General features: G+C 41.6%; 1 long non-coding RNA gene across 2 annotated transcripts in view; it reads left to right on the top strand.

The window, feature by feature from the left end:
• Window positions 1–16345, top strand: part of LOC108581927 — a 117527-nt gene that overhangs the window by 2827 nt on the left and 98355 nt on the right. For both annotated transcript variants that reach the window (XR_002517034.2, XR_001894847.3), the window contains exons 2-3: window positions 2787–2937; window positions 5446–5537. This is a non-coding gene — a long non-coding RNA (uncharacterized LOC108581927). The remainder of the gene's footprint in view (window positions 1–2786; window positions 2938–5445; window positions 5538–16345) is intronic.

Raw genomic sequence — 16345 nt, 5'->3', positions numbered from 1 at the left:
TCTAAGCTTGTTTATGATCAAACTTGTCTAAACCTATCAAGAGGTAGGAAGCAGAGCAGAAAGTTTATGATTCACTAGTCCTGATGCAATCCAAAATTCACTGAAAAAAAAAAAACAAAAAAAAAAACCACCAACCCACTTCCTGTTTCTGTGGCACTGTAAAACAATGATGAGTAAAAACTCTTCCATAGTTTTATAACTTTGTTCTTAAGATGGCAATATAATATCATCCTTTCACTATTAAAACATTGGAAGTGTAATCTTTAAATTTCCATCTCAAATTTTTGCTAACTCAAATTTTAGGCTCAGGCCAGGCGCAGTGACTCATGCCTGTAATTCCAGCACTTTGGGAGGACGAGGTGGGGTCATCTGAGGTCAGGAGTTCAAGACCAGCCTGGCCAACATGGCAAAACCCCATCTCTACTAAAAAAAAACACAAAAATTAGCTGAGCATGATGGTGGGCGCCTGTAATCCCAGCTGTTCGGGAGGCCGAGGCAGGGAGAATTGCTTGAACCCAAGAGGCAGAGGTTGCAGTGAGTCGAGATTGTGCCACTGCACTCCAGCCTGGGCGACAGAGCAAGACTGCGTCTCAAAACAAACAAAATTTAGGCTCATACCCTAATCAAGGCTCACCCTACCAAAAATTGCCATAGTAGTAGACTATTTGTGTTTCGGAAACATACCCCTCATATATACACTCCCAATTTTTGTTCCAAGTGGTGGAGCAAGTGGGCACTGAAAACAGAAGGGATAAAGCCTGTTTTCTAGAAAGGATGATACATAGTGAGATTTTCCACCATCAAATAAATTTTGAGCAATAGTACATTATATGGTGGATGTATTTGGAAGGGCGAAGGAAGCCTTGATACTAGCCTTGAGGCTGACTTTTTTATTTTTATATATTTATTTATTTTTATTGAGACAGGATATTGCTCTGTCACTCAGGTTGCAGTGCAGTGGTGTGAACATGGCTCACTGCAGCCTCAACCTCCCCGGCTCTGGCTCAAGTGATCCTCCCACCTCAGCCACCCGAGTAGCTGTAGTCGCGCCTGTAGTAGTGCGCCACCATGCCCCGCTAAATTTTTAAAATTTTTTTGCAGAAAAGAGATCTCACTTTGTTGTCCAGGCTTTCAATATTAAATATACACCACACTGAAAATATTCTCTTCTGTCCCTTAAGAAAGAAGATTTTTCTCAGAGATAGTTTTCATTATTCGGTACATATTTGTTCAAATGACTGCATTTCAACAGATTTAAATCCATCTGCTCATAATTTGGAAGATATAATTTAGATTTGGATATCCTTATAATGGCCTTTTAGAGGTGCTCAAAGACCCTGGGTCTACAAAGACTTTAGAAAAACTCTAAAAAACACATTCAAAAAGAAAGTTTTCTAATGATTGTGTGTATAGAAGCTATTAAAAACGTAGATTTCTGTCCCCCACACTGTGTTCTGATTTACTACTTCTGGGGTGGAAACCCTGAGAATCTCTTGTTGTTTTCTCTTCCATTGTGATAAAATACACAAATTTACATCTTTTTTTTTCTTTTTTTGAGACAGAGTCTCATTCTATTTTCCAGGCTGCAGTGCAGTGGCGTGATCACAGTTCACTGCAGCCTCAGCCTCCCAGACTCAAGTGATCTTCCCACTTTTGCCTCCCAAATAGGTGAGACTACAGTCACGTACCACCATGCCTGGCAAATTTTTTTTACCTTCCTTTGTAGAGATGGGTTCTCGCTCCGTTGCCTAGGCTGGTCTTGAACTCCTAGGCTCAAGAGATCTTCCCCCTTGGCCTCCCAAAGTACATGAGCCACTGTGCCTGGTCTGCATCTTTTTTTTTTTTTTTTTTTTTTAGACAGGGTCTGGTTCTGTTGCCCAGGCTAGAGTGCAGTGGTGTGATCTCAGCTCACTGCCACACCTCTGCCTCCCAGGCTCAAGTCATCCTCCCACCTCAGCCTCCCGAGTAAAATTAGCCTGACTAATTTTTGTATTTTTTATAGAGACAGGGTCTCACTTTGTTGCCCCTGCTGGTCTTGAACTCCTGAACTCAAGCAATTGTATGAGGGGTAATCACCTTGGCCTCCCAAAGTGCTGGGATTATAGGCATGAGCCATGGCGCCTGGCCCCTGCATCATTTTTTTTTTTTTCCCTGAGATGGAGTCTTGTTCTGTTGCCCAGGCTGGAGTGCAGTGGCACAATCTCAGCTCCCTGTAACCTCCACCTCCTGGGTTTAAGTGATTCTCCTGCTTCAGCCTCCTGAGTAGCTGGAATTACAGGCGTGCACCACCACGCCCAGCTAATTTTTGTATTTTTAATGGAGACGGAGTTTCACCATATTGGCCAGTCTGGTCTTGAACCTGCCCACCTTGGCTTCCCAAAGTGCTGGGATTACAGGTGTGAGCCACCACGCCCGGCCCTGCCCCCCCCTGCATCATTTTTAACATACACTGCAGACGATTAAAATAGAGAATTTCAAAGAAGCACATTTTGAGGGATATTCCTCTTACACCTCATCAAGTTTCCTTTTACCTAATAAGGGATTTTTTTCACAGAATGTAAATTCCAAGACAGGAGGGATTTTTATCTTTTCTCTTCACTGCTATATCCTTAGTACTTATTAGTTCAGAATCTGGTTCATAATTGGCTTGCAATAATTTTTGTGAATGCCACAACCTGTAATCCTACCACCCTGGCCTGAGTAACAGTCACCTCTTACCTGGATTACTGCAGTACCTTTCTAATTGGTCTTCTTGCTTTTTTTCCTCTTTGTGCCACCCTTTTTAGTTTCCTAACAAAGCAGCAAGAGTAGTCCTTAAAACATAAGTCACAGAGACCATCCTGGGCCACATGGCGAAGCCCCATCTCTACAAGAAAGACAAAAATTAGCTGGGCATGTTGGTGTACGCCTGTAGTTCCAGCTGCTCAGGAGACCGAGGTGAGAGGGTCACTTGAGCCCTGGAGGTGGAGGCTGGAGTCAGCCATAATTGCCAGCCTGGGCAACAGAGTGAGAACTTGTCTCAAAAAAGCAAAACAAAACAAAAAAACAACATAAGTCAGATTATCATCTTTTTGGCTCAAAACCCAGCAAAGACTGCCTAACTCTACACTTCCCTCATTCCATTCCAACCACATTAGCTTCCTTGCTATCTGTTAACACATCAGGCATACATTCCTACCTTTAAGGCCTCCAGACATCTGTTCATTCTGCCTTAAATGTTCTTTTCCCCAATAACCATGGCTAACTCATATTCTTCAAATCCTGGCTCAAATGTCACCTTACCAATGACGACTTCCTTAAGAATCCTATGTAAATATTGCAACCGTGATCCCACCTCCCACAGCTATCCCTCAGCACTCCAGATACTCTATATCCTGGTCTTTTTCTCTTTTCCACATTCTTATCCCTTTCAATACATATACTGACTTTAAAAAAGTATCATACCTATTTTTTATTGTCTGTCCTCTCCCTCTCCCAGTATAATCTCCATGTGGTCAAGACTCATTGACATATCCCAAGCACCTAGAATAGTGCCTGGCATACAGTAGGCATGCAATGAATCTTTGATGCAATAAAGAATGCAGACGATTTTCCCTTTGCTACCAGGATTTCTTACATTGCAGAATTGTCCCACAAGTTCCATTTTGAGTTTTTTCTTTCTTTCTTGAAAGAGGAGAGGTCTATGCAATTTTGCTTAAAAACAGGAGAAAGAGATCCTCCTTGGGTCCCCACATTATATATTGTTGTGTTGTTGAGTACCTTCTCTCAGATCTTTGGCCAGAGAGCACATTGGCATAAGTTAACATGACCAGGTCTACAGTCTAACGTCCTCAGAGTTTCTTTCTTATGTTTAGTAAAATCTCTATATCAGGATCAGCTTTCCAGCTTTTCATGTGGTCCAGTTTTCACTCATACATATGGTGTTTTCAGTGTCTTTCCTGTCGTAATTTCCTCCTGGGTGGGGAAACACCCTCTCACCTGTTGGCTAGTGTTTAATGTGAACATGCTTAGACTCAGGCCCTCTGCCTCCTGTGACTTTCAAAGGCCTTTTGAGTTTGGAGAGGGTGTTTCAGTTGGACTGCTCCCTAAAGTCGTGTGACCTATCCTTTCTGCCTCTCATTATTCCTCTAAGTTAGGGGTTGATAGTTAGATTCTGTCAAATCTCCTCTATTTACTTACCATACAAATATCCTGCTTTCTTTGGAAGAGAAGTTAAACATCAGATCTGGTGTCTTTCTTCACTCTGGTGTGATTCAATACTCTGCTTAGCAGACATTTTAAAATTTGGAGCATTTGGTTCACATCCTCTTTATTGATGCAGATTTTCCCCCTTTGTTTATAAATTCCTTTGGTCTTTTCAGTTGTAGTTTGACAGGGGCCAGTTATAAATTGGTGCTTGGAAATCCTGAGGTATATACTTCAATAATTCCTGGTAGGATGTGTTCGAAAGCTTTCCATCTCTTCTGCACTTAGGAATGAGCTCTCTAAGTGATTTCAGTATGCAGGTAGATTGGGGGCTGCTGGAATAGATGATCAGTGAGACTTACATGAGGGTTTAGAGGAAAGGTGACGACTTGCAGTGGTAATAACTACACCTGAGAACCCTTAAGCAGCATCCTCAATGCGTCACTGTTTAGCTGTTTTTTGTTTTTTTTTTCTGGAAATTCTTTTTGATTTTTTTTTTTTCCCCAAAGCCTAAAGGCATTACCCAAAATATCAAGATACTGAAGACACCTGGTTATCTTCACTGCTTGTGAGATGTTTCAAATTAGACTTTTGTTCCTTGTAATTTTTTAATGTTTCAAGGGAACCATTTTTTCTAGGATTCACTGTTTATTACTGTAATTTCATGAGATCTTTATATGGGGTCTAATCATTTATGCATTCAAAAAATATTCATTGAGGTCTTATAATGTGCCAGATACCAGAGGTGGATTCAGGTTCTGTGGAGCCTGAAACTTACTACAGATTTGTGGGCCATATTTGAGAAAAGAAGAAAGGTTGGTCTGATGGGAGTGGGTTATCAGAACTTATTAACATTAGTGTTACTAAAGTTGGTTTACAGCCCCCCACTGCTAAATTTGACTGGCTTTTAAAAAATTAAAAAATTAAGCAAAAATAAGGAAGGGAAGGGAGAAAAAAAAGAGGGGAAGAGGGGGAGGGGCAAGAGGGGACTATGACAACAATGACAATGACAGTGGTTGGTGTCAGTGATGATAAAAGTACAAATTGAAAATTAGGTACAGACTTCTATTTCTAGGAAGATGTAATAGAAATACATTTCCCCATTCCTTCTGCTAAGTACAACTAAAAACCCTAGCTGCTATCTATAAAACAAACATACCTGGACTCTGAAGGATGGAGAAGAGAAGACAGACCGACTAGGGGCCTTGGGACCCGAGAATGACATGGTGATGAGTTTTCTTTTCACCTTATATCGCCCAGACAAAGCTGAAGAAGCCAGCAACCTGAAAACACCAGTGGGTACAGACAGAAGAACCTGCTCGCTCTAGCCAGAGAAGTATGAGGACTTGAAGGTAAGAGGATTGTTTCTAGTCCTGGCTCTGCCATTAACAAATGGTAACTTGGTAAATCACTCTTTCTCCAGATCCCCATGGTCAGCCAGCATTATGATTGAAAGTTGGGAAAGGAAAGGAGTTGTGTTTTAAGCAAAGTTTAAGAGTTTACTTTTTATTGCTTAACAGAAATAATTGCATATTGTAGAACATTTGAAAGAAATGTATAATGAAAAATTTCAGGCTGGGCACGGTGGCTCACACCTGTAATGCCAGCACTTTGGGAGTCCGAGGCGGGCGGATCACGAGATCAAGAGATCAAGACCAGACTGGCCAATATGGTGAAACCCTGTCTCTACTAAAAATACAAAAATTAGCTGGGTGTGGTGGTGGTATGCACCTGTAACCCCAGATACTTGGGAGGCTGAGGCAGGAAAATCGCTTAAACCCGGGAGGCGGAGGTTGCAGTGAGCCGAGGTTGTGCCACTGCATTCCAGCCTGGTGACAAAGCGAGACTCCATTGCAAAAAAAAAAAAAAAAAAAAATTTCACTATTTAGAATATTTAGAAACAAGCATTATTAACATTTAAGGCATTGAAAAAAATTTTTAATGATGTGTTATGCAACTGAGGTCATACTGTATATAAAATTTTGCATTTGCTTTTTTTGCTTAATGCTAGAACATATTACAGACTTTTTAATAAAACATTTTTATAGGCTAGGCATTCTTTTATCACATAAATATACTGAAATTCACTTAACCATTTAAATAAATATATATATAGATTTTTTTTTTTTTCAAAGTAACTCATATTAGCATTTTTGTGGTGTTTAAATGCCTGTTACTTTTAGTTTACATTTCTTTGGGTCATTGACCAAAATATTTGACAAGGCCTTTGGAAATTAAAAGGGTCATTTGGATGTGTGAAATCAGGCGTTCTTTCTATGCTTTTAACTAAGGTCTGTAACTAACTATCTGTAGTGGTAGGATTTTAATAAATGGCGTAAATAAGACAGCCTAATAGAAGTAAATTAAGTAAATATTAAAAGGAAACTTATAAATTAGGACTTGGACAATTTTGGATTGGAACTGCAATTTTGCTTCCTTTGTAAATCTTGTTTTCTGGCGTGTGTGTGTGTGTATGTGTGTGTGTGTTATGAGACTGTAAGTGAAGCCTCCATGTAATGTGATTCCTCATAATTAAATAAACATTTATTGGGAAGCACTTCCAGAATGACAGAGTAAGGACTTCCAAAAACTTATTTCTCCATAAAAGCAATGAGGTCACTGGCAAACATTCTCTAGTTTTTCAGAACTCTAGAAAAAAACCAAAGACATTTAACAATCTGAGGAGTGCTTATTGAAGAAAGATGGCGAAATCTCAGACAGTGAGATCTGTAGTGTTTAACTTGCCCTATTTCAATCCACTCCCCGCTCCCAGCTCCATGGTAGTCTTGAAGACCAGCAATCTTGAAACCATAATATCTGTGAAAAGCAGCAGCCTAGCAGCCGTGGCCTGAAATGGTTATATCAGTTGGGGCAAACAAGAAGCTGGCTAAAAAAAAAAAAAAACTTTAAAGGAAAATCTAGGGAATGAGATGTCCATAGGAGCTTTGAAAACCTCTGTAGGGCTGGTGGCCAAGATGGAAGTAGCTGCGGTCCACAGCACTCATGGAGATGAATGAAAGGGGCAAGTGAATACAGCACCTTTCAACTGAAATATTCAGGTACTCTCACTGGGACTGATCAGGGAAACAACTCAAGCAGGGTGGGGTGACGGCCCACGTGGGAGTGACACAAAGCCAAGGGAACCCTCACCCTCAGCTGAGGGAAGTGGGAGTGATTGTGTGGCCCTGGGAAACCACGCTTCTCCCACGGATCTTTGCAACCTGTGGATCAGGAGATCCCCTCGTGAGCCCACACCACCAGGGCCTTGGGTCTGATACACAGAACTGTGTGGCATCTCAGCAGAGCAGCCACTCAGGCACACACAGAGACCCAGGAGTTTTACATACTCTGGCCCCAGGATCCCTGGCAAGGTGGCCTGTACATATCCCTAGGAAGGGAACTGAATCCATGGAACCAAGCAATGTAGTTCTGCGAGCCCCACTTTCATAACACCTCACAAGATAAGACCCACTGGCTTGAATTCCATCCAGCCAGCCACTAACAATAGGGTAGAGCCTGCCTAAGATGGAATAGCGCCCCCCAGGAGGAGGGGCAGCTGCCATCTCTGCTGTTTGGTTGACTCAACCATTCCAGCCTGTGGGCTTTGGAGAGTCCAAACAGTCTGGATAAGCTCAGCTCAGCACAGCTGCTTTGTCAGATTGTGACCAGACTGTTTCTTTAAGCCGGACTCCAGTCCATTTCTCTTTACTGGGTGAGACCTCCCAGTAGGGCCCTCCAACCAGCCCCACACATTTTCTATGGACAGAGATCTGATCTCTCCCTGGGACAGAGTGCCTGGGGGAGGAGAGGGCCACCACCTGGGTTGTCTGGACGACTCAGCCATTCCAGCCAGGGGTTTGAAGAGTCCAAGATGATGGAGCAGAGGTGGTTCCCAGCACAACAAGGCTATCCTGTTGAAGTATGGCCAGAATGCTTCTTTAAGTGGGACCCTGATCCACTCCTTATGGGCAGGTCCTCCCAGCCAGGGCCTCCAGCCACCTCTGCCCATGTTCTACTGCCAACCAAGCTCTAATTTTTCCCTGGGACAGAGTTCCTGGAGAGCAGGGCAGGCTGCCACCTTGGCTGTTTAGGCTTATCAGCTAGTCCAGCCTATGGGCCTTGGAGAGCCCAAATCAATTGGGGACCGAAGGGATCTGCAACACAGCACAGTTGCTCTACCAAAAAGCAGCCAGTCTGCTTCTTTAAGAGGGTCCCTTATCCCATTTTTCCTGACTGGGTAAGACCTCCCAACTGGGGTCTCCAGCCACCTCCTATAGGCACCTTCAGGCTGGCAACAGGTCAGCACCCCCAGGACGAAGCTTCCAGAGGAAGGGGTAGGCTGCCATCTTTGTTGTTTTGCAGTCTTCACTGGTAATACCTCCGGGTACGGGAAAAACCGAGGCAACTAGGGTCTGGGGCAGACCCCCAGCAAACCACAGCAGCCCTATGGAAGAGTGGCCAGACTGTTAAAAGAAAAACAAACAAACAGAAAACAACTACAACAGTACCCACAAAAACCCCATGCAAAGGTCAGCAACCTCAAAGATTGAAGGTAGATAAGTCCACAAAGATTAGAAAGAATCAATGCAAATACTCTGAAAATTAAAAAAGACAGAGTGTCCCTTTTCCTCCAAATGACCACAACACCTCTCCAGCAAGGGCTAAGAACTAGGCTGAGGCTGAGATGACTGAAATGACAAAAGAGGCTTCAGAATATGGATAAAAATGAACTTCACTGAGCTAAAGGAGCATGTTGTAACCCAACGCCAGGAAGCTAAGACTCATGATAAAACAATGGGAAGCTGACAGCCAAAATAGCCAGTTTAAAGAGGAACATAACTGAGCTGACAGAGCTGAAAAAAACACTACAAGAACTTTACAATGCAATCACAAGTATTAATAGCAGAATAGACCAAGCAGAGGAAAGAATCTGAGAGCTTGAAGACTATCTTTCTGAAATAAGACAGGCAGACAAGAATAGAGAAAAAAGAATAAAAAGGAATGAACAAAACCTCCAAGAAATATGGCATTATGTAAAGAGATCGATGGGTCTATGATGGATTGGGGTACTTGAAAGAGACAGGAAGAATGGAACAAATTTGGAAAACATACTTCAGGATATCATCCAGGAGAACTTCCCCAACCTAGCAAGACAAACCAACATTCAAATCCAGGAAATGCAGAGAACCCCAGTAAGATAAGATACTCCACAAGAAGATCATCCTCAAGACATATAATCATCAGATTCTCCAAGATCTAAATGAAAGAAAAACTCTTAAGGGCAGCCAGAGAGAAAGGCCAGGTCACCTACAAAGGGAAGCCTATCAGATGAACAGCAGACCTCTCGGTGAAAACAGATTGAGGGCCAATATTCAATATTCTTAAAGAAAAGAATTTCCAACCCAGAATTTCATATCTGGCCAAACTAAGCTTCACAGGCAAAGGAGAAAATGTGCTAAATGTCCCAATCAAAAGACACAGAGTGGTTAGCTGGGCATGGTGGTGTGCGCCTGTAGTCCCAGCTACTCGGGAGGCTGCAGCAGGGGAATCGCTTGAACCCAGGAGGCAGAGGTTGCAGTGAGCTGAGATCACACCACTGCACTCCAGCCTGGGTGACAGAGCGAGACTCCATATCAAAAAAAAAAAAAAAAAAAAAGACACAGAGTGGCAAGCTAGATAAAGAACCAAGACCTGGCCGGGCATGGTGGCTCATGCCTATAATCTCAGCACTTCGGGACACTGAGATGGGCAGTTCACGAGGTCAGGAGATCGAGACCATCCTGGCTAACATGGTGAAACCCTGTCTCTACTAAAAATCCAAACAAAAAAAATTAGCTGGGCATGGTAGCAGGCACCTGTAGTCCCAGCTACTTGGGAGGCTGAGGCAGGAGAATGACATGAACCCGGGAGGCAGAGCTTGCAGTGAGCTGAGATAGCACCATTGCACTCCAGCCCTGGCAACAGAGGAAAAAAAAAAGAACCAAGACCCGTCAGTATGCTGTCTTCAAGACACCCATCTCACATGCAAAGACATACATAGGCTCAAAATGAAGGGATGGAGGAAAATTTACCAAGCAAATGGAAAACAGAAAAAGTGGAAGTACAATCCTAGTTTCTGACAAAACAGACTCTGAATCAACAAAGGTAAAAAAAAGACAAAGAAGGGCATTACATAATGGAAAAGGGTTCAATTCTATGAAAGAGTAACTATCCTAAATATATGTGCACTTGATATAGGAGCACCCAGATTCATAAAGCAAGTTCTTAGAAACCTTCAAAGATTAGACTCAATAATAGAAGGAGACTTTAACAAAGCTGCGTGACAATATTAAACAGATGATCAAGACAGAAAATTAACAGAGATATTCAGGACCTGAACTCAGCTCTGGATCAAGTGGACCTGATAGATATCCACAGAACTCTCCACCCAAAAACAGCAGAATATACGTTCTTCTTATCGGTACATGGCACTTACTCTAAAATTGATCACATAATTGGAAGCAAAACAACCCTCAGCAAATGCAAAATAACTGAAATCATAATAGTCTCTCAGACCACCGCTCAATCAAATTGGAACTCACGATTAAGAAATTCACTCAAAACTACATAAGTACATGGAAATTGAACAACCTGCTCATGAATACCTTTGGGGTAAATAATGAAATTAAGGCAGAAATTAAGAAGTTCTTTGAAACTAATAAGAACAAAGAAACAATGAACCAGAATTTCTGGAACACAGCTAAAGCAGTGTTAAGAGGAAAATATATAGCACTAAATGCCCACATCAAAAAGCTAGAAAGATCTCAAGTGAACAACACAACATCACAACTAAAAGAACTAGAGGACCAAGAGCAAACAAACCCGAGAGCTAGCAGAAGACAAGAAATAACCAAGATGAGAGCTGAACTGAAGGAGATAGAGACATGAAACACTCTTTGAATAATAAAAAAATCCAGGAGCTGTTTTTCTGAAGAAAGTAATAAAATAGGCACTAGCTAGACTAATAAAGAAGAAAAGAGAGGGCCAGGTGCAGTGACTCACAGGGCACGGTGACTCCCAGCACTTTGGGAGGCTGAGGTGGGCAGATCACAAGGTCGAGATCGACACCATTTTGGCCAACATGGTGAAACCCCATCTCTAATACTTAAAGTACAAAAATTAGCTGGGCATGGTTGTGCTGGCCTGTAGTCCTAGCTACTTGGGAGGCTGAGGCAGGAGAATTGCTTGAACCCAGGAGGCGGAGGTTGCAGTGAGCCAAGATCGTGCCACTGCACTCCAGCCTGGCGACAGAGTGAGACTCCATCTCAGAAAAAAAAAGAAAAGAAAAAGAAAAGAGAGAAGATTCAAATAAACACAATCAGAAATGATGAGGGGAATATCATCACCGACCCCACAGAAATATGAACAACCATCAGAGAACATTATAAACACCTCCGTGCACATAAACTAGGAAATCTAGAAGAAATGGATAAATTCCTAGACACACCCTCCCAAGGCTGAACCACAAAGAAATTCAATCATTGAATAGACCAATAACGCGTTCTGAAATTGAGGCAGTGAATAAGTAATCTACCAACCAAAAGAGCCCAGGACCAGATGGATTCACAGCTGAATTCTACCAGAGGCACAAAGAAGAGCTGGTACTATTTCTACTGAAACTATTCCAAAAAATTGAAAAGGAGGGACTCCTCCCTAACTCATTCTATGGGACCAGCATCATCCTGATCCCAAAACCTAGCAGAGTTGCAACAAAAAAGGAAAACTCCAGGCCAATATCCTTGATGAACATTGAAACAGAAATTCTCAACAAAATACTGGTAAACTGAATCCAGCAGCATATCAAAAAACTTATCCACCATGATCAAGTAGGCTTCATCCCCGGGATGCAAGGTTGGTTTAACATATGCAAATCAATAAATGTGATTGATCACATAAGCAGAACTAAAGACAAAAACCACAAGATTATCTTAATAGATGCAGAAAAGGCCTTCGATAAAATTCAACATCCCTTCTTGTTAAAAACTCTCAATAAACTAGGTATTGAAGAAACAGGCCTCAAAATAATAAAAGCCATATATGACAAACCCACAGTCAATATTGTACTGATGAAAACTGGTACAAGATAAGGATGCCCTCTCTCACCACTCCCTTCAATGTAGTGTTGGAAGTTCTGGTCAGAGCAATCAAGCAAGAGAAAGAAGTAAAGGATATTCAAATAGGAAGAGAGGAAGTCAAACTAATTTGTTTGCAGATGATGTGATCCTATGTCTAGAAAACCCCATCATCTCATCCCAAAAGCTTTTTAAGCTGATAAGCAACTAAAGCAGAGTCTCGGGATGCAAAATCGATATGCAAAAATTGCTAGCATTCCTATACAGTAACAACAGGCAAGCCGAGAGCCAAATCACAAATGAACTCCCATTCACAATTGTCACAAAAAGAAAAAAAATACCTAGGAATACAGCTAACAAGAGAAGTAAAGGACCTCTTCAAGCAGAGCTACAAACCACTGCTCAAATAAATCAGAGATGACACAAACAAATGGAAAAACGTTCCACACTCATAGATAGGAAGAATTAATAACATGAATATGGCCATACTGCTGAAAGCAGTTTATAGATTCAATGCTATTCCCATTAAACTACCATTAACATTGTTCACAGAATAAGAAAAAAAATATTTTAAAATTTATATGGAATCAAAAAAGAGCCCAAATAGCCAAGGAAATCCTGAGCAAAAAGAACAAAGCTGGAGGCATCACATTACCCAACTTCAAACTATTCTACAGGGCTACAGTAGCCAAAACAACATGGTACTGGTACAAGAACAGATACATAGACCAATGGAACAGAATAGAGAACCCAGAAATAAGACCATGCCCCTGCAACCACCTGATCTTCGACAAACCTGACAAAAACAAGCAATGAGGAGAAGATTCTCTACTTAATAAATGGTGCTGGGAGAACTAGCTAGCCATATGCAGAAAACTGAAACTTGACCCCTTCCTTACACCACATTACAAAAATCAGCTCCAGATGGATTAAGGACTTAAATGTAAAATCAAAAACTATAAAAACCTTAGAAGAAAACCTAGGCAATGCGCCATTCAGGAGATGGCATGGGCAAAGATTTCATGATGAAGATGCCAAAAGCAATTGCAACAAAAGCAAAAATTGACAAATGAAATCTAATTAAACTAAAGAGCTTCTGCACAGCAAAAGAAACCACCAACAGGGTAAACAGCCTGCAGAATGGGAGAAAGTTTTTGCAATCTATCCATCTGACAAAGGTCTAATATCCAGCATCTATAAGGAACTTAAACGAATTTACAAGGAAAAACAAACAACCCCATTAAAAAGTTGGCAAAAGACATGAACAGACACTTCTCAAAAGAGGGCATACATGTATCCAACAAACATATGAAAAAAAGCTGAATATCACTACTTATTAGGGAAATGTTCATCAAAGCCATAATGAGATACCATCTCACACCAGTCAGAATGGCTACTATTAGAAAGTAAAAAGAAAAAACAACAGATGCTGGTGAGGTTGTGGAGAAAAGGAACACTTTTACACTGTTGGTGGGAGCATAAATCGGTTCAACCATTATGGAAGACAGTGTGGCGATTCCTCAAAGACCTGCAGGTAAAGATGCCATTTCACCCAGCAATTCATTACTGGGTATATACCCAAAGGACTATGAATCATTCTAATATAAAGATACGTGGATGTGTCCGTTCATTGCAGTACTATTCACAATGGCAAAGACATGAAATCAACCTAAATGCCCATCAATGAGACTGAATAAAGAAAACGTGGTACATATACACCATGGAATACTTTGCAATCAAATAAAGGAACAAGATCACGTCCTTTGAAGTGACATGGGTGGAGCCGGAAGCCTTTATCCTCAGCAAATGAACACAGGAACACAAAACCAAATACCACATTTTCATTTATAAGTGGGAGCTGAATGATGAGGACACACGGACACATGGGGGGCAAACAACACTCACTGGGGCTTGTTGGAGGGTGGGTGGTGAAAGGAGGGAGAGCATCAGGAAGAACAGCTACTGGTTGCTGGGCTTAATACCCAGGTGACAGGATGATCTTTGCACAAACCAGCACAGCACACGTTTACCTAACAAATCTGTACATCCTGTACATGTATCCCTGAACTTAAAATAAAAGTAGGACATTAAAAAAAAAAAAAAAAACCTCTGTGGCTCACGCCTGTAATCACAGCACTTTGGGGGATCAAGTGGGAGGATCGCTTGAACCCAGGAATTTGAGACAGCCTGAGTAACATGGCGGAACTCTATCTGTACTAAAAATACAAAAAATTAGCTGTAGTGGTACACACCTGTAGTCCCAGCTACCCGGGAAGCTGAGATGGGAGAATCACTTGAACCCTGGAGATCGAGGCTGCAGTGAGCTAAAGTTGCACCTACTGCACTCTAGCCTGGGCAATAGGAGTGAGACCCTGTCTCAACAACAAGAATAACAACAACAGGAAAAACTGGAATATTCTAGAGATATAGAAGGCCATGTGCATTTGCACACTGTATACATGTCCAGAAAAAAACCTGAGAAGGTTCTAATCTCTCACCTCTGGCTGACTTGTAGGTGCTGCACAAGCAGGAAGTGAAAATGAAGGCAGAGTTATAAATTGCAAAGCATTGATAGCGTGCCCAAATACACATAGAGATCCTTGGTAGAGGGCGGAAGACTCATTGGTTCAAAGCATTTAAGGAAATGTCTGTGCAATCATTAGCTGGTCACTGAGCTAAATGAGCAGAGCCTTCAGTGGCCACACATGGTAAATACTACAAACTTTATAGAATTATACCAGGAAAGTTACTAAACAAATAGCAGCAGCAACCAGAACAAACACAAACTACAGAAAAACCTGGCTTGGGGTGAGTATATATCCAGATTTACCACATTATAGTGCTTAAAATATTTAATTATCAACAAAAAATTAAGACATGCAAAGAAATAAGAAAGGAAAACAAATGTATAGGATAAAAATTGTCGGTAGAAACTGACCCTGAGGAAGCCCAAAGACTTCAATTCACCCATTATAAATATATTCATGGAATTAGACAAAAAGATGTTTAAAGAATTAAAGGAATGTATAAGAATAATATCTTACATAATACGGGATATCAAGAAACAGAAATTATAAAATAGAGTTGGGGCTGGGCGCCGTGGCTCATGCCTGTAGTCCCAGCACTTTGGGAGGCCAAGGCAGGCGGATCACTTGAAGTCAGGAGTTTGAGACTAGCCTGGCCAACATGGCAAAACCCTGTCTCTACTGAAAATACAAAAAGTAGCCAGGCATGGTGACGCATGCCTGTAATCCCAGCCACTCAGGAGGCTGCAGCATGAGAATCAGTTGAACCTAGGGGGCAGAGGCTGCAGTGAGCCGAGATCATGCCACTGTACTCCAGCCTGGGCAACAGAGCAAGACTCTGTCTCGAAAAAAAAAAAAAGAGAGAGAGTTTAAAAGCATAATAACTCAAGTGAAAAATTCACAAGAGGGACTCAACAGCATATTTGAACTGGAAGAAGTAAAAATCAGCATACTTGAAGATAGATTGATTGAAATTATCCAGTATGAGGAATAGAAAGAAAAAGAAATAAGAAAATGAGCAGAGGCTGAGAGACCTGTGGGACATCATCAGGTGTATGAAGATGCCCTTAATGGGGTGGCCAGAGAGAGAGTAGAGAGCGAAAGGAGTTAAAAGAATATTTGAAGAAATAATGACTAGAATGCCATGGTCTGAATATTTTCCCCAAAATGTATGTGTTGGAAACTTAATTCCCAGTGCAACAATGTTGGGAGTGGGGGCTTAATGGGAGGTATTTAGATCATGAGGTCTCTGGCCTCATGAATGGATTAATGCCACTATAAAAAGAGTTTGTGGGAATAGGTTTACTTTCTTTCATTCTTTTGCCATGTAAAGACACATTGTTCATATCAGCTTGCCCGCCACCTTCTTTCATGCTGAGGCATAGCAAGAAGGCTCTCAACAGCCACCAAATACAGGTACCTTGATCTTGGACTTCCCAGCCTCCAGAACTATGAGAAATAAATTTCTGTTGTTTATAAGCTACCCAGTCTGTGGTATTTTATTATAGCAGCACAAAACAAAGA

This window comes from Papio anubis, chromosome 12, assembly GCF_008728515.1.
Source record: "Papio anubis isolate 15944 chromosome 12, Panubis1.0, whole genome shotgun sequence".
Classification (NCBI taxonomy): Eukaryota; Metazoa; Chordata; class Mammalia; order Primates; family Cercopithecidae; genus Papio; species Papio anubis.
Note: the sequence above shows the minus strand (reverse complement) of the source record. Positions and strands in the feature narration are given on the sequence as shown.